Here is a 16,681-nt window from a genome sequence, read left to right as displayed (position 1 = left end):
GTTTATCTAAACTCATGAAGAAATAGTATTTGATAAAATTACACATTCATAATCATTTTTAAAAACCTTAACAAACTGGGGATACAAAACAAGTCCCTCAATCTGGTAAATAACACTTAGGAAAAGTATACTGAAAAAATAATACTTGCTGGTAAAATATACAAAGCTTTCCCCTTGAGATTTAGAATGGGACAAAGATGCCTACTAATATCATTTCTATTTACATTTTTTTAAGGCCCTAGGCAGTACAAGAAAAAAGAAGAAAAAAAAATTTAAAAAAAATTGGAAAGAAAGAAATAAAGCTCTTTTTATGTGAAAATGACATAGTGATATATCTAATCTAAAGCCACATTAAGATAACATCATACAATCACCAAAATAGTTAAACGAAATAGACAGTGCTTTTAAGAATTTAGAATAGTTGGCCGGGCGCGGTGGCTCAAGCCTGTAATCCCAGCACTTTGGGAGGCCGAGACGGGCGGATCACGAGGTCAGGAGATCGAGACCATCCTGGCTAACACGGTGAAACCCCGTCTCTACTAAAAAGATACAAAAAAAACTAGCTGGGCGAGGTGGCGGGCGCCTGTAGTCCCAGCTACTCGGGAGGCTGAGGCAGGAGAATGGCATAAACCCGGGAGGCGGAGCTTGCAGTGAGCTGAGATCAGGCCACCTCACTCCAGCCTGGGTGACAGAGCGAGACTCCGTCTCAAAAAAAAAAAAAAAAAAAAGAATTTAGAATAGTTACACCACCACTCTCATACAGTGAAATACTCATATACTGCTGGTAACTTGGTACAACCAACTGAAACTCCCACACACTGCTTCAGGGAATATAAATTGACACAACTTTTGAAAACGGGCGGCACCTACCAAAGTCAAATATATGCCATGACCTAGACATTTTATTCTGGGTCATAGGTAACAATCCAACAGAAATGCTTTCATACGTGTACCCAAAGAAATACACACACACACAGACACACACACACAAACAGTAATGCACTATTTGTAATAGATCCAAACTGCAAATAACCCAAATGTCAGTATTATGGGTTAAAAAAAATTGATACATTTATATAGTTGAAAACTGTCTGCTGCTACATGCAGCAACATGGTTAAATCTCACAAAGATAATGTTGATTTAAAAATGTCAGGCACAGAGTACCATTTGTACATTTCATTTATTTAAGAAAAAATTTGGTTGTCTCCATATTCTACTTCTCAAGCTGAAAACATCTCATATGATTACATTTCTCACAGAAACTATAGTTCAAGCAAGAAATCAGAGGCTCAGTTTTTGGTATTTATCTACCACAGAGGATTTCTGTAAGAATGAGTAAGAAATGTGAATAAAATGCTTAAAACAGAATATCAATTGCTCCAAAAAACAAAGTATTTTCACAAATTGTCTTCTAATATTTAGCAGGATTTTAACTATGTTTTTTGTGTCTGATGAAATTATATACTAAGTATATAGCATTGCACACAGGCATCTGAAATATATAAGACCATGATAATTCTCTCCCAGCTATCCAGTTGTTCACACTGACCTCAATTTTATAACCAAGGAACTGTAATAGTAGTAATAATGGCTTAATGAGTATTCGCTATATGATAAACACTGTGCTAAGTATATATCCTTTATCTCATTTAATCTTCACAATAACACCATAAGGTAAGTTTTACTATTGTCTTTTACAGATAAGAAAATCAAACTTAAGTAGTTTTCCCAGGGGGTCACCCAGGCATGGTTAGAATCTGGTTCCCTCTTATGACAAGGCTTGCACTCTTAAGTACCTTGCTAGATGGTGTATCATGCTGGAATGCATTAATGATGTAAAGAAATACCAATTCAAGGGTCTGAATGGTATTTCAGATGTGAAATACCATTGTATTGACATGGCAAATGAGTTTTTCATTGCAAAGAATGAATACCTTTCAAAAATAGGGTGGGTGTAAAGATAAAGAGAAAAAATAATCTAAGTGCAGGTATTCTCTGATTTATAGGGTAAGTATTCATTTTGTAATTCCCTCTTTTCCATTGTTTTACCAAGAAAAACAGCAAGTCTGCATGCTGACTATATATCTTCCCTCTTTACTCCATCTTCAGGAAAAGAATTCAAAAACTAGACAGATTCTAAAACAATCTGTGTTAACCCTATTTTGGGATATGAACCCTTTAATAATATAAGCATAGGTATCATTGTTTTCCTCTTCCTTGTGATATTTTTATGTTTTGAATTGCCAGTGTAGTGCAAAGTAACTCAAGGGGATCAAGTGAGGGTGAAGTAGAGGCTAAAGGAGGAAAACAGAGGGATCTGGGGGACTAAATTTACTCTATTCCTCAAATCTTAAAAGAAGTATTGTTTTAAATTTCTATAACAGCTATTATCCTAGCCCTTCATCCATCAGGGCCAAGGAAAAGCCTAAATTAAGTAATTAACAGCATCTCAGACCCCTGGGAGTGTGTAATCGTCTCTCAAAGGTAATTTCATCTTTTTTGAGATATCAGTGCTCAGTCTTTCAGTTTGCTTCCCCTTCCTCTGACTTTCTTCTACAATGGCATCTTAGCACAGCAGGTCTTCAAATAACATCATTTTACTCAATATCGTTTTGCTATAAAATTGATGAAGAAAAAATTCGATTTCTGACCAGAGCCACTGTCTGTGTGAAATTTGCATGTTCTCACCATGCCTTCATGGGGTTTCTTGGATACTCCAGTTTCCTCCCATATCCCAAAGCTGTGCACATTAGGTGATTTGTTGTATCTCACTGGTCCCAGTCTAAGTGAGTGTGGTGAGGGGTGAATGGCTCTGAGATGGAATGGTGTCCTGTTCAGGGTTGGTTCTCACCTTGCATCCTGAGCTGCTGGGATAGGGTCATGGGAGGCCACCCATGACCCTGAACTGGAATAAATGGTTTGGGAAATGAATGAATAGACATAAATTATTGTCAAATAAAAATCAGTAAAGTGTACAATAACCATACAGTGCATGGCAATAAATGATGCAGTACAAAAGCACTTGGCAAGCCCACCACATTTGTTATATTTTCTAATGGCATGTGGATAGGAAGAGCTCATTACAGTTTTTGCTTTGCAAACATTCTTTGATTTAACCCACCACCGCTATGACCATTGTCACTCAATGACTAGCCAAAACTTGGACAAATACATGTCTTACTTGCTTTTATTAATCTTTCTTTAATGTATGTAGAGCTCACTGTTATTTCAATGTTTAATATTAGAAATATTTGGTCTTCTTTTTAAAAAAAAAAGCTTAGTGATTTTTTCGTGTGCATGACCAGAAGTATGCCATAGGAACTTAAATCTTGTTTATATCAATTAGCCTATGGTAAAATTGATTTTGTTATATGCTGTTTTGCTTAAGTCACAGTTTTCAAGAACCTATGGACAACATTAAGTGAGAACTTACTGTATATCAAGGAGGGGTCTGAAGTCTACAAGAAGCTGGGGAGAGAGAGTCTAAGTTCCATGAATAAAAATTCTATGTTGACTTTTAATTTATCTGTGACAAAGTGTTTGGTGGGGAGGATCAATCCTTGGGCTCCCTTTTGCAGTTATTATTAATAAAGGTGTTTTTTCACTTAGCTGATCAGTTCATATTAGTCTTCCTTGACTCACTAAGCTCCAGTTGAACTCTCTCCAGGACTGCACATCCCTCTCAATCTGAGCTGGCTGGGTTCAGCTTCCCAGCACTAGTATACTGAGTAGGTCCCCTCACTGTTTACCGCAGCAGTCTCTTACAGATCCAATGGCTCAACTCAATTACCTTTCTCACTCCTGCCCCGCTCCACACCATGAGGCATGAAGACTTCTGGATCCCTTCCATATACTAGAGGAGATGAGGAAGTCTTTTAATGGCTAACTCAGGTCTTACAAGCAAGCCAAGTCTCTCCACCATTTTATTTTGATACAGGATTGTACCCTGTGAGGCCATCTCTTTCCGGAGTTCCAAACTTCTGGTCTTTGGGAAGTAGGGAGACAAGCTCTTGGAGTTAGTGAAAGATGGGAAAGATGGGGCTCCTGTGGGGAGAACATCTGAGGGACAAGGTCTGACCTTTACCTCCTCCTACCTCTTTTTTTCTTTTCCTTCTCATAATCTATTAGACCCATATTAAGCCATATTATTCTCCCTTCCCTGTATGGAAAGGAATTATGCCTATGAATTCTCTCTACCCTTGAGAGCTTGATATTGAGGTCAGCCTGTCCTAATTCTTGATATTATAAAGAAAGTTTAAAAACAGAAATTTATTTACTCTCTCCACAATGCTGGCCTTCTGAGAATACTGTCACAAAAATGACTAAAAAGTCCCATTTTTGGTAGTCAGAAGTTGAATGTCAACTATTTTCTTGCTTTTTTCTTTTTCATTCCTATTTACCACCTTCAGGTAGATTAATATTTCTGAATAACTAGAAAGTTACATGTATGGAAAATAAAAGAAAGGTATACATTTTAATATGCATTATATATTGTGATATATTTATATCTTATGACATTAAATATATTACACTTCTATAGTTTTATAATATACTATGTGCTATTATATATTATTTTGAAATATATTATCCCATTTTAAATGTATAAATTACAATGGAAACATCAAGAAGGAACATATAACTGTATAGAAAACTAGAGAAAGAATTAATTAAATTGCTAGAATTGGCTGTGTTTCTAATTTTTAAAAATATAGCTAGCACAATCTGGATACCAAAGTCTTAGAGCACAAAAAATCAAAAGACTCATCAATTTCCTAAATAAAATATTAACTAAACAACCTAAGCTATTTATTAAAATGACAAGCCACAATGACTAAGTAAAAGAAATGGATGGTTTGATATTAAAATATGTATTACCATTATTCATCAAATAAAAAGTATCAGAAGTGATACGTGGAAGGCATTTAATAAAATTGAGCATATATTCTCAATAAAATTTTTAAAAATAGAATTAGAAAGTGACTTTTTAACATGATAAAAATGCACACCTTAAAATGATTGAACAATATCATTCATCATGATGTAATCCTACAGAAATTCTCATTAAAGGCAAGACTACTGACAGGAGTCTATAACTGCAATGATTATATAAGACTATACAGAAAATGCCAACTAACACAATTAGATAGGAAAACTATGTAATAATGTAATAATACTGGAAAGAGAAGTAAATTTACCAAATACCATAAAATAAAAAATCAACAAAAAAGTTCCTTAAAACTAATGAATTCAGTAATGTAGTCAGTTACAAATCAAACATTTAGAATTCCAAAGTTTTTCTAGATATCAAATATAGTCAGTCAGAATACATGACGTTAAGTAAAATACCCCAATCATAATGATAATAAAATGTCAAATATCTAAGTGCAAAATGAAAAAGAAATGTGTAAGGCATACAAAAGAAGACTAAGAAAGCACTATTGAAGGACATAAAAGAAGATATGCCTTGACATGGACGGGCATTTCCTACCCGGATGAAAATACTCAATATATTAAAAATGTCAATTATATCCAAATTAATCAGTAAATGTAATGCAGTCCCAATAAAAGTTACTTGTTTTGGCCAGGCACTGTGGTTCATACCTGTAATCCCAGTACTTTCGTAGGCCTAGGCAGGTGGACTGCTTAAGCTCAGTAGTTCAAGACCAGCCTGGGCAACATAACAAGACCCTGTCTCAAAAAAAAAAAAAAAAAAGTTCCTTTTTTTTTGCAGGGTGAGAAAATGGTTTTTGAGTTCAGATAGAAGGAAAGTGTCTGATTTTCTGGAGCATATTTTGGTAAATTGTATTAAAAGCATTAAAAAATTGCTATGGCATAATAATACAGCTTTTAAGAATAAATCCTTAGAACATAATCAAACAAGAAGACAATGATCTATATAAAGTAATATTCCTTACAGCATTTTTATAATAGAAAATATGGAAAGAGCCAAATAGTCTAATAGTGGGGTGATTAAGTAAATTATAAATTCAATTAAATATTATGTAGCTATCAAAATAATGAAGTCATTGGAGTTACTGATTTGGAAAGATATTCACAGTACAGGTGTTATGTGAAAAAAATTAGGCAAGCATATTTATAAACTATGTATTTGCATAGAAATGAGACTGGAAGAAAGTGTACATGTTGGAATTTTTCATGATTTAATTGTATAAATTTTTGTTTGGTGCTTATTTATTTCTTCCAAAATTACATTCATTTCTTGTATTATAAGCAATAAATAAAAGTAAAATAAAGCAAATAGAAAGGAATTACCCAAGGCTGGCATCAGTGGCTTACACCTGTAATCTCAGCACTTTGAGTGGCCTACATTGGCAGATTGCTTGAACCCAGGTGTTCAAGACCAGGCTGGGGAAATAGTGAGATCTCATCTCTACAAAAATTACAAACAAACAAACAAAAATAGCCAGGCATAGTGGTGCATGCCTGTACTAACAGCTATCCAGGAGGCTGAAGTGGGAGGATCACCTGAACTCAGGAGGTAGAGGCTGCAGTGAGCTGTGATCACACCATTGCACTTCAGCCTGGGTGGCAGAATGAGACCTTGTCTCAAAAAAAAAAAAAAAAAAAAAAAAAAAAAAAAAAATCCTATATCCAAAAAGAAATTAAATCCTTTCAGTTCTCTTTCCTTAATATTGTTTGCCTCAATTCTGTCTCCACTGACTGGACTACTGCAGTAATTTGCTAACTGGTTTCATTATGATCAATATCTCTCCACCATGCCACCAAAGTGGATATCTAAAAAGAATATTATCATTTGTCTCTTTTAATATTATCCAGTGATTCCTTATTGCCAATAAAAGAGAGGATAAATATCTTAGTATAGTGATGGCATGCACTTCCTTTCATTGACTAGATTAGCATTACCTCCTACCTTCCTTTTCATGTATCAGGGACTTAGCTTGTGCCCTTCACTTGTCTGTAATGGTTATCTCACCTCCTTTGCTAAAGATTAGCTTTTGCTCATTCTTCAGGTGTCAATTTCAAAGGCACCTCTCACAAGAACACTTACTGAACTTTAAGGAATACTTCTTCCCTTTCTCATCTTCTTTGCCCAATTCTCTATCTCAGCCCCCACTTTTCTTTTTATACGCACTTATACTTTGTAATTATATTATTTATCTGTTCACATAGTAATTTTTAAAATCTGCCTTCATTACTATAACGTAGTCTTCCTGTGGGCATGGACTGAACATATCTTGTTCACTCCTCTACGGAACTTATTTAATAAATAAAGGGTTGCACCCTTATTCTGATTGAATCTATCTTCAGCTGTATAACTGTGTCAGACTATTTCAGACTCTACTTTCACATTTTTAGTTTTCTCTGCTTGGACAATCTGTCCTTCTCCTAAAAACCTGTATTTGGTCCTATTTCAGGAAATTGACTCAAACTTTACTTCCTCTAGAAATTCTGATATATTTGATCACTCTCATCTTCGGGCCCTGTTGAATCATAGTTTACCCTCTTATCATAGAATATATCACATTCTATTGCTTTTATTAGTTCACATGTCTATTTTCCCCTGTTAAAATGTATGTTTTTCCTGGGTATGGAGTGTTTTTATTATCTCTGTTCTACCAGCCAACCTGTAGTTGGCTCTCAGGGATCAATCAAAGCTGGTTGGATGCATGAGTAAATATGTTTCTGCGAAATGCTTCATAGCATTTGTAATTAGTATCTTCATTTTTTGCCACATAATTCATATTTAAAATCACTACAAGATTACTTGATTTATAGAAGGAAGAAAAGACAAGAGCTTTTTAGAGGAAACTTCAAAGGACAGTCCATCTCTCTGTTACCAACGGGATGTGTTAAAATAAAGCCCACAAGATATTCTCCATATATCACCTAATCTTTCATCAAAACCACCAATAACCACAATGAGAAATAACAGTTGAAAGAAAGGTTAAATTCACTGGCATTGGCAACATCAGCCAAGCACCTATGGTATTGCAGCTGCCTGGCCCTTTGAAATAATTTTAAATGGGCATGTACTAGAATTCTCAAGTCTTTGGTTTATACTTCATTCAAAAAAAAACCTGACACTGACTTTATCTCTGCTTACCACCTCTAAACTGGAGGCACTTTTACTTGGATGGGACCAAGCTTTGGAAACTGGTCTATCCAGTGGGACTGAAAATCTGTGTCCTTTGGTTTTGGAATCACCATTGTGCATTCCTTCTCCAGACTCTACACAGTAGTGATATTATTTCCTCAGCCTCAGACTCACAGTTATGCAAGGACAGCCTCCAGTACACAGATGAGCATAAAACAGCTATCACTGCAGGTGCAGGGTTGTTTTTATAATGAATTAGTGCCTCCTTACTGGGAACTAGGAGAGTCCTGCTGTTTGACACCTTTTAGTTATTAGGCAATGTCTGAAGGCACCCAATATTTCTATTCCACACTTACCCTTTTCTGGAGCAGAAAGCAAGTGCTGTAACAGCTGTGTGTGTATTTGTTTTCTTTGGGGGCAGATAGAAGCCAAAGAAACCACAATAAAGTCTAAAGCACAGCACTTCCTTCACTTACATAAGGATTACAGAAGCAGGTGCACAGTGTTTGTTTCTTCTAGTGTAAAATAAGGCATCAGTTTTCATATCAATAATTCATATTTGATCATTTATTTTTCATTTTTAAAAACTTGCACCAACTTCATCTCTGCTCACCCCCTCTGAACTATAGGTACTCTTGGCCCCAGTGGAACCAAGCCTCAGGAAACTAGCTTATTCCAGTGGGACTGGAGAAAAAGGAACACTGTTGGTAGGAATGTAAATTAGTACAGCTATTATGGAAAACAGTATGGAGGTTCCTCAAAATTAAAAATAGAAGTACAATATGATACAGCAATCCCACTACTGGACATATATGAAATCAGACTCTGAAGAGATAACTGCATTCCTCTGTTCATTGCAGCACTGCTCACAATAGCCAAGATGTGGAATCGATCTAAGTGACCATCAGTGGATGAATGAAGAAAATATAGTATATATCCACAATAATGTAGTCAGTTACAAATCAAACATATATACAGTTACAAATCAAAATATATACCATTCAGCCTTTAAAAAGGAAGAAAATCCTATAATTTTCGACAACATGAATGATCTGGAGGACATTACGTTAACTGAAATAAGCCAAGCACAGAAAGACAAGTACCAAATGCCCTCACTTACATGTGAGTATAAAAATGTCTAACTCCGGCTGGGAATGGTGGCTCACGCCTGTAATCCTAGCACTTTGGGAGGCCAAGGTGGGTAGATCACAAGGTCAAGAGATTGAGATAATCCTGGCCAACATGGTGAAACCCTGTCTCTACAAAAATTAGCTGGGTGTGGTGGCATGTACCTGTAGTCCCAGCTACTCAGGAGGCTGAGGCAGGAGAATCAGTTGAACCTGGTGTGTCCAGAGTCGGTTCCTTCCGGTGGGTTCGTGGTCTCACTGACTTCAAGAATGCAGCCGCAGACCTTTGCAGTGAGTGTTACAGCTCTTAAAGATGGCATGCACCCAAATAGTGAGCAGCAGCAAGATTTATTGTGAAGAGTGAAAGAACAAAGCTTCCACAGCATGGAAAGGGACCCCAGAGGTTACTGCTGCTAACTGGGGTGGACAGCTTTTATTCCCTTAATTGTCCCCCCTCCATGTCCTGTTTCTGCTCTATCAGAATGCCCTTTTCTCAATCCTCCCTGTGATTGGTTACTTTTAGAATCCTACTGATTGGCCCATTTTACAGAGCGCTGATTGGTGCATTTTACAAACCTCTTGCTAGCTACAGAGCGCTAATTGGTGTGTTTTACAATCCTAGCTACAGAGTGCTGATTGGTGCATTTTACAATCTTCTTGTAAGACAGAAAAGTTCTCCAAGTCCCCACTGGACCCAGGAAGTCCAGCTAGCTTTACCTCTCACTGGGAGGCAGAGGTTGCAGTGAGCCAAGATTGTGCCACTGTACTCCAGCCTGGCGACAAAGCAAAACTCCACCTAAAAAAAAAGAAAAAAAGAAAAAAAAAGTCTAACTCCTAGAAACAGAGAGTAAAATAATGGTTACCAGAGGACGGAGGTGGGAGAATCAGGGAGATTTTGGTCAAATAACACAAAATTTCAGTTAAACAAGAGGGATAACTTTAAGAGATCTACTGTACATCACGGTGACTACAGTTAAGAACAATATATTTTATACTTAAAAATTTCTAGGAGAGATTTTACAGGTTCTCATCATAAAAAAATGGTATGTAGGCCGAGCGCCGTGACTCACGCCTGTAATCCCAGCACTTTGGGAGGCCGAGGCGGGCGGATTACCAGTTCAGATCAAGACCATCCTGGCTAACACGGTGAAACCCCGTCTCTACTAAAAATACAAAAAATTAGCTGGGCGTGGTGGCAGGCGCCTGTGGTCCCAGTTACTCAGGAGGCTGAAGCAGGAGAATCGCATGAACCCAGGAAGTAGAGTTTGCAGTAAGCTGAGATCACACCACTGCACTCCAGCCTGGGCAACAGAGTGAGACTCTGTTTCAAAAAAGAAAAAAAAAAGGTATGTAGTAATGTATATATTAAATAGTTCAATTTAGCCATCTCACAAGGTATACATATATGAAAACATCATGCTCTACACCATAAATGTATACAATCTTTACTTGTCAACTGAAAAAATGACAACACAAAAAATAATTCACAAGCAGCCCATCATCATGGCCATATATATGGTGTGAGGGCTATCTCAGCTATACTATAGAACTGCTTGACAAGACACACCTGATGGTTGCCTCTGCTCTGTTAACTTGATCATATCAGCATTATTAGCCTTAATCTCATATTTGAAGACCCACAACGTGAAGGGTCACACCTATAATGGTATAGATGAGGTCTACATTAAACTGAAACCCTCAGTTTAAACATTGTAAATTCCAAGGAGCCAAAAGGGCCAAACAGAAAATATTTTACGTTTTTTTTTTTTGTTTTGTTTTGTTTTGTTTTGAGATGGAGTTTCACTCTGTTACCCAGGCTGGAGTGCAATGGCGTGATCTTGGCCCACTGCAACCTCCACCTCCCTGGCTCAAGCGATTCTCCTGTCTCAGCCTCCCAAGTAGCTGGGATTACAGGTGCCCACCACTGCGCCTGGCTAATTTTTGTAGTTTTAGTAGAGACGGGGTTTCACCATACTGGCCAAGCTGGTCTCAAACTCTTGACCTCAGGTGATCCACCCGCCTCAACCTCCCAAAGTGCTGGGATTACAGGCATGCGTTTTATGCTTTAGGAATATTTCTCACTTTGCTCTAACCTTGATTGTTCACTAAGATGAAGAAAAGACTGTTCCAGAAATATCTTTTTTATTTTTATTTTTTTTGAGACAGCGTCTTCCTCTATCATCCAGGTTGGAGTGCAGTGGTGCAACCAGGGCTCACCGCCCCACCCTGAGTTCAAGTGATTCTCCCATCTCAGTGTCCCGCCCCTTCAGTAGCTGGGACTATAGGCAGGTGCCATCACACCTGCCTAATTTTTGTATTTTTTGGTAGAGATGGGGTTTTGCCATGTTGCTCAGGCTGTTCTTGAATTCCTAGGCTCAAGCAATCCACCGACTTCGGCCTCCCAAAGTGCTGGAATTACAGGCATGAGCTATAGTGCCTGGCCAAGATCCATATCTTGAAGCACCTAAAGATGAAGGCTGGCCTTTTTCATGTTCCACAAACACTCCAAGCTTTTGCCTCCCTAAGAGCCATGTAGAATTGCTCGGTCATAGATTATCATTACATTTGAAAGTTTTATAGATATCACCAAATTGTGAAACACTGAATTTCAGAAGATGTTTCTTATGTGGGATTTTATTTAAATATGTGGGTGATACGGTGAACAATACCCTTGACAATGCTTATGAGTTAATGCAATAGTGAATTATGTGTTTGAAAGAGATTAATCCTAATCATTACTATTAAATAGATATATAGTTATATAGCAAAAATATTTCTGAAGCCCAAGGGGTGGCTATCCAGTTTACTTCTCCTGATAAGTGAAGGGTAAGGAGTGTGTGTTGTTTTGCTGCTGTTTTTCCATAGGGTAGCGGCATCCTGGCTTTGGCTTCAGTGCCTGAAGCCAAAGAACAGTTAACAGAAGGTAGTGTCAGGTGAGGATCAGTGTAGTAGTTTGCTAGGGCTGCCATAACAAAGTACCATGAACTGAGTGTCTTAAACAACAGACATTGTCCCCCAGCTCTGAAGGCAAAAAGTCTGAAATAATATGTCAGCAGCAGTCATTCCTTCTGAGTATTGTGAGGGAAGGATCTGTTCTAGGCCTCTCTTCTTGGCTTATAGATGGCTGTGTTTTCTCTGTGTCTCTTCACATCATCTTCCCTCTATGTCTTTCTCTTTCCTTTTTGTAAGACACCAGTCATATTGGGCACCGGTGATTTTACCTTCATTACCTCTGTGAATACTCCATCTTTAGGCCTTTACTAAGGTCATATTCTGAGGCACTGGATAAGACAAGACTACAACATATCTTTTGAGGGGAGAGGGTGAGATACAATTCAACCCAAAACAATAAGGATGGTCTGAGGTTGTGCAGCCAACAGATGGGAAAGCCAAGATCCAAAGGCAAGGGAGACTGGAGATTTGAGAAAACCCATTCATGATGGGATTCAAAGAGGCCTGAATGATCAGAAACTTGGAATAATTCCTAAGCTGAAATGCCAATAATTGCAGTAATTTTTTATGTGATGTCCCTAACAATAATAATGTTTGGGTCAGGAGATTTTTTTTTTTTAATTATACTTTAAGTTCTAGGATACATGTGCACAACGTGCAGGTTTGTTACATATGTATACACGTGCCATGTTGGTGTGCTGCACCCATTAACTCATCATTTATATTAGGTATTTCTCCTAATGATATCCCTCCCCCGTCCCACAACCCCACGACAAGCCCCGGTGTGTGATGTTCCCCTTCCTGTGTCCAAGTGTTCTCATTCTTCAATTCCCACCTATGAGTGAGAACATGCGGTGTTGAGTTTTCTGTTCTTGTGATAGTTTGCTGAGAATGATGGTTTCCGGCTGCATCCATGTCCCTACAAAGGACATGAACTCATTCTTTTTTATGGCTGCATAGTATTCTATGGTATATATGTGCCACATTTTCTTAATCCAGTCTATCATTGATGGACATTTGGGTTGGTTCCAAGTCTTTGCTATTGTAAATAGTGCTGCAATAAACATACATGTGCATGTGTCTTTATAGCAGCATGATTTATAATCCTTTGGGTATATACCCAGTAATGGGATTGCTGGGTCAAATGATATTTCTAGTTCTAGATTCTTGAGGAATTATCACTCTGTCTTCCACAATGGTTGAACTAGTTTACAGTCTCACCAACAGTGTAAAAGTGTTCCTATTTCTCCACATCCTTTCCAGCACCTGTTGTTTCCTGACTTTTTAATGATCATCATTCTAACTGGAGTGAGATGGTATCTCATTGCAGTTTTGATTTGCATTTCTCTGATGAACAGTGATGATGAGCTTTTTTTTTATGTGTCTGTTGGTTGCATAAATGTCTTCTTTTGAGAAGTGTGTGTTCATATCCTTTGCCCACTTTTTGATGGGGTTGTTTTTTTTTTTTTCTTGTAAATTTGTTTGAGTTCTTTGTAGGTTCTGGATATTAGCCCTTTGTCAGATGAGTAGATTGCAAAATTTTTCTCCCATTCTGTAGGTTGCCTGTTCACTCTGATGGTAGTTTCTTTTGCTGTGCAGAAGCTCTTTAGTTTAATGAGATCCCATTTGTCAATTTTGGCTTTTGTTGCCATTGTTTTTGTTGTTTTAGACATGAAGTCATTGCCCATGCCTATGTCCTGAATGGTATTGCCTAGGTTTTCTTCTAGGGTTTTTATGGTTTTAGGTCTAACATTTAAGTCTCTAATCCATCTTGAATTAATTTTTGTATAAGGTATAAGGAAGGGATCCAGTTTCAGCTTTCTACTTATGGCTATCCAGTTTTCCCAGCAACATTTATTAAATAGGGAATCGTTTCCCCATTTCTTGTTTTTGCCAGGTTTGTCAAAGATCAGATGGTTGTAGATGAGTGGTATTATTTCTGAGGGCTCTGTTCTGTTCCATTGGTTTATATCTCTGTTTTGGTACCAGTACCATGCTGTTTTGGTTAGTGTAGCCTTGTAGTATAGTTTGAAGTCAGGTAGCGTGATGCCTCCAGCTTTGTTATTTTGGCTTAGGATTGTCTTGGCAATGCGGGCTCTTTTTTGGTTCCGTATAAACTTTAAAGTAGCTTTTTCCAATTCTGTGAAGAAAGTCATTGGTAGCTTAATGGGGATGGCATTGAATCTATAAATTACCTTGGGCAGTATGGCCATTTTCATGAAATTGACTCTTCCTATCCATGAGCATGGAATGTTCTTCCATTTGTTTGTATCCTCTTTTATTTCATTGAGCAGTGGTTTGTAGTTCTCCTTGAAGAGGTCCTTCACACCCCTTGTAAGTTGGATTCCTAGGGTCAGGACATTTTAAAGAAGTAAAAAAAAAAAAAAAAAAAAAAAAAAAAAACTGGAACAAGAGGCCACTGTGGCTCACACCTATAATCCTAGCACTCTGGGAGGCCAAGGTGGATGGTGGACAGATTGCCTGAGTTCAGGAGTTTGAGACCAGCCTGGGCAACATGGTGAAACATTGTTTCTACTAAAAACACCAAAAAAAAAAAAAAAAAAAAAATTAGCTGGGCATGGTGGTATTTTCCTGTAATCCCAGCTACTCGGGAGGCTGAGGTGTGAGAATCACTTGAAACTGGGAGGCAGAGGTTGGTTTCAGTGAGCCAAGATTGTGCCACTGCACTCCAGCCTGGGCAACAGAGAGCGACTCTGTCTCAAAAAAAAAAAAAAAAAAAAAAAAGACAAAAAAAGAAAAAGAAAAAGAAAAGAAAAGAAAAAACATTTGAACAAGAGGATAGCTGTGGTAGTTATGGTGTAAAACAAGGCCAAGTTGTGACACTGTTCATAATCAGGGGACTATAATATTATTTAATATTAGCATGTTTGACCCTTCTGAACTCCTTATTTATTCTCATTTTTGTTTTTCTTTTCTTTCGTTTTATATTGAATTAATTTAGATTGGGTTTAATCCCAAGTAGTTTTTGCAGCAATGAAGTCTATTTTGCTAAAGACTTCCATGTTCCATGTCTACTAAGTTTCTGAAGATGGTGAATTCTATTAAAAGAGAGCTAGAGAGACAATTATTCAAAATAATTTGAATGCTAAGTTTGTACTCTTTGTTTTAAGGGGAAAATACAATTTTTTAAAAAGAGCATAAGGATCTAATAAAAGTGTGGCTATGTCTACAAATTCAGGTCAGAAAGAAATGTTGCAACCTCCCTGTCAAATCAATTTAATTCATATTTTAAGACTGCAACACATGAGACAAAAAACATAAACATTCACATTTCTTGGACTTCTCCATTATAGTATAGTTTCTATATATTATAGTATAGTTTTTAGATTTTATACAGGGTAAAGATTGGGGGTGAGGCATCTTGTCTTCAGTCTTTCTGCCACATTGATAGCCATGGAAATGTCTTCTGCCCACAAGACCCTTTCAGGACCAACAGATTCCTACTGCTTCAGGAATGTTTGCAGCACAGACCCTTTCTTGGTGAGATTGCTTGTGTGTCCCTCTGCTTGAGAACTGTTCAGCCAGGTCCTCTTGGAGGTCTCAGAACATTTCCTGTGGTGCTCTGAGAAGCAGGATGTTGGTCTCTTCTCCTCCAACAGCTCACAAATCTCTTTCTTTTCTTTCAACCCACTAGCTCAAAAGGGGCAGGGTGATTTTCAACCTAATGGAAATCATTTTCCATTTGTTCATGCTATAGAATTTCCTTCTTTTTGCCTCCTCAGCAAAATCGACAACCAATCATTTCCTCTGAACCTTAGGCTTTTAGAAACAATAGGCAGAATGACTTTGGTCTGTGTTTGCTTCCTTCCTTGCCCTGTATTGTCATTCCTGAGTAATGACAGGAGGACTAGCAACCTTCAATGTGGAGAAGGGAAGGTGTAAAATAGAAAGAGAAAAGGGTATGTTAATATCACAAAATGTGTTTCCAGGTGCACAATTAAAGTACAGGTGTTCTCAAACCAGTTACATCTTTATACACATTCAGTAACAAGCAAGACTAATATCATGGCTAATAGCATAAAGGGAGACCACCAGAGTTAGCCAATGGCTTTTTTATTGTCTTGCTGGGGAAAAGACTCGGTGAAACTTTACCTAATTAAAATTTATCAATAGGTATTTTCATCTCCTGAAAACAGTATGACTTAAACCTCTTCAGTTTAGAATATGATGCCTCTGGAATTTCCCAATGCTTCATTGAGAGTCTGCTTTCTAGAGTCCACATGTAGCTTGTATATCACTGACATCTCATTAATAGCGTTAGTAAAGAATGACCCAATGAAAGACTCTCCATTCTATCAAAGCATTAGATTTTGTGGTAAAAAGAGAAAAAGTAAATTGGAAGTAGCAGTTGTCTTCCCAGGGCCTGCATGCCTTAGTCTACATTGTAGTCACCCATGTAAGATGTGCCAAATCAAAAATAATTGTTTTTAGCAACAAATGCAGCTTTCTAAGGACCACTCAATTTATTTCATACTTTTTTTCCACAAAAAGTAGACATTTCAG

The sequence above is a fragment of the Macaca fascicularis genome, chromosome 1, assembly GCF_037993035.2.
Source record: "Macaca fascicularis isolate 582-1 chromosome 1, T2T-MFA8v1.1".
NCBI lineage: Eukaryota > Metazoa > Chordata > Mammalia > Primates > Cercopithecidae > Macaca > Macaca fascicularis.
The sequence above is the reverse complement of the archived record's forward strand: the minus strand, read 5'-3'. Positions refer to the sequence as shown.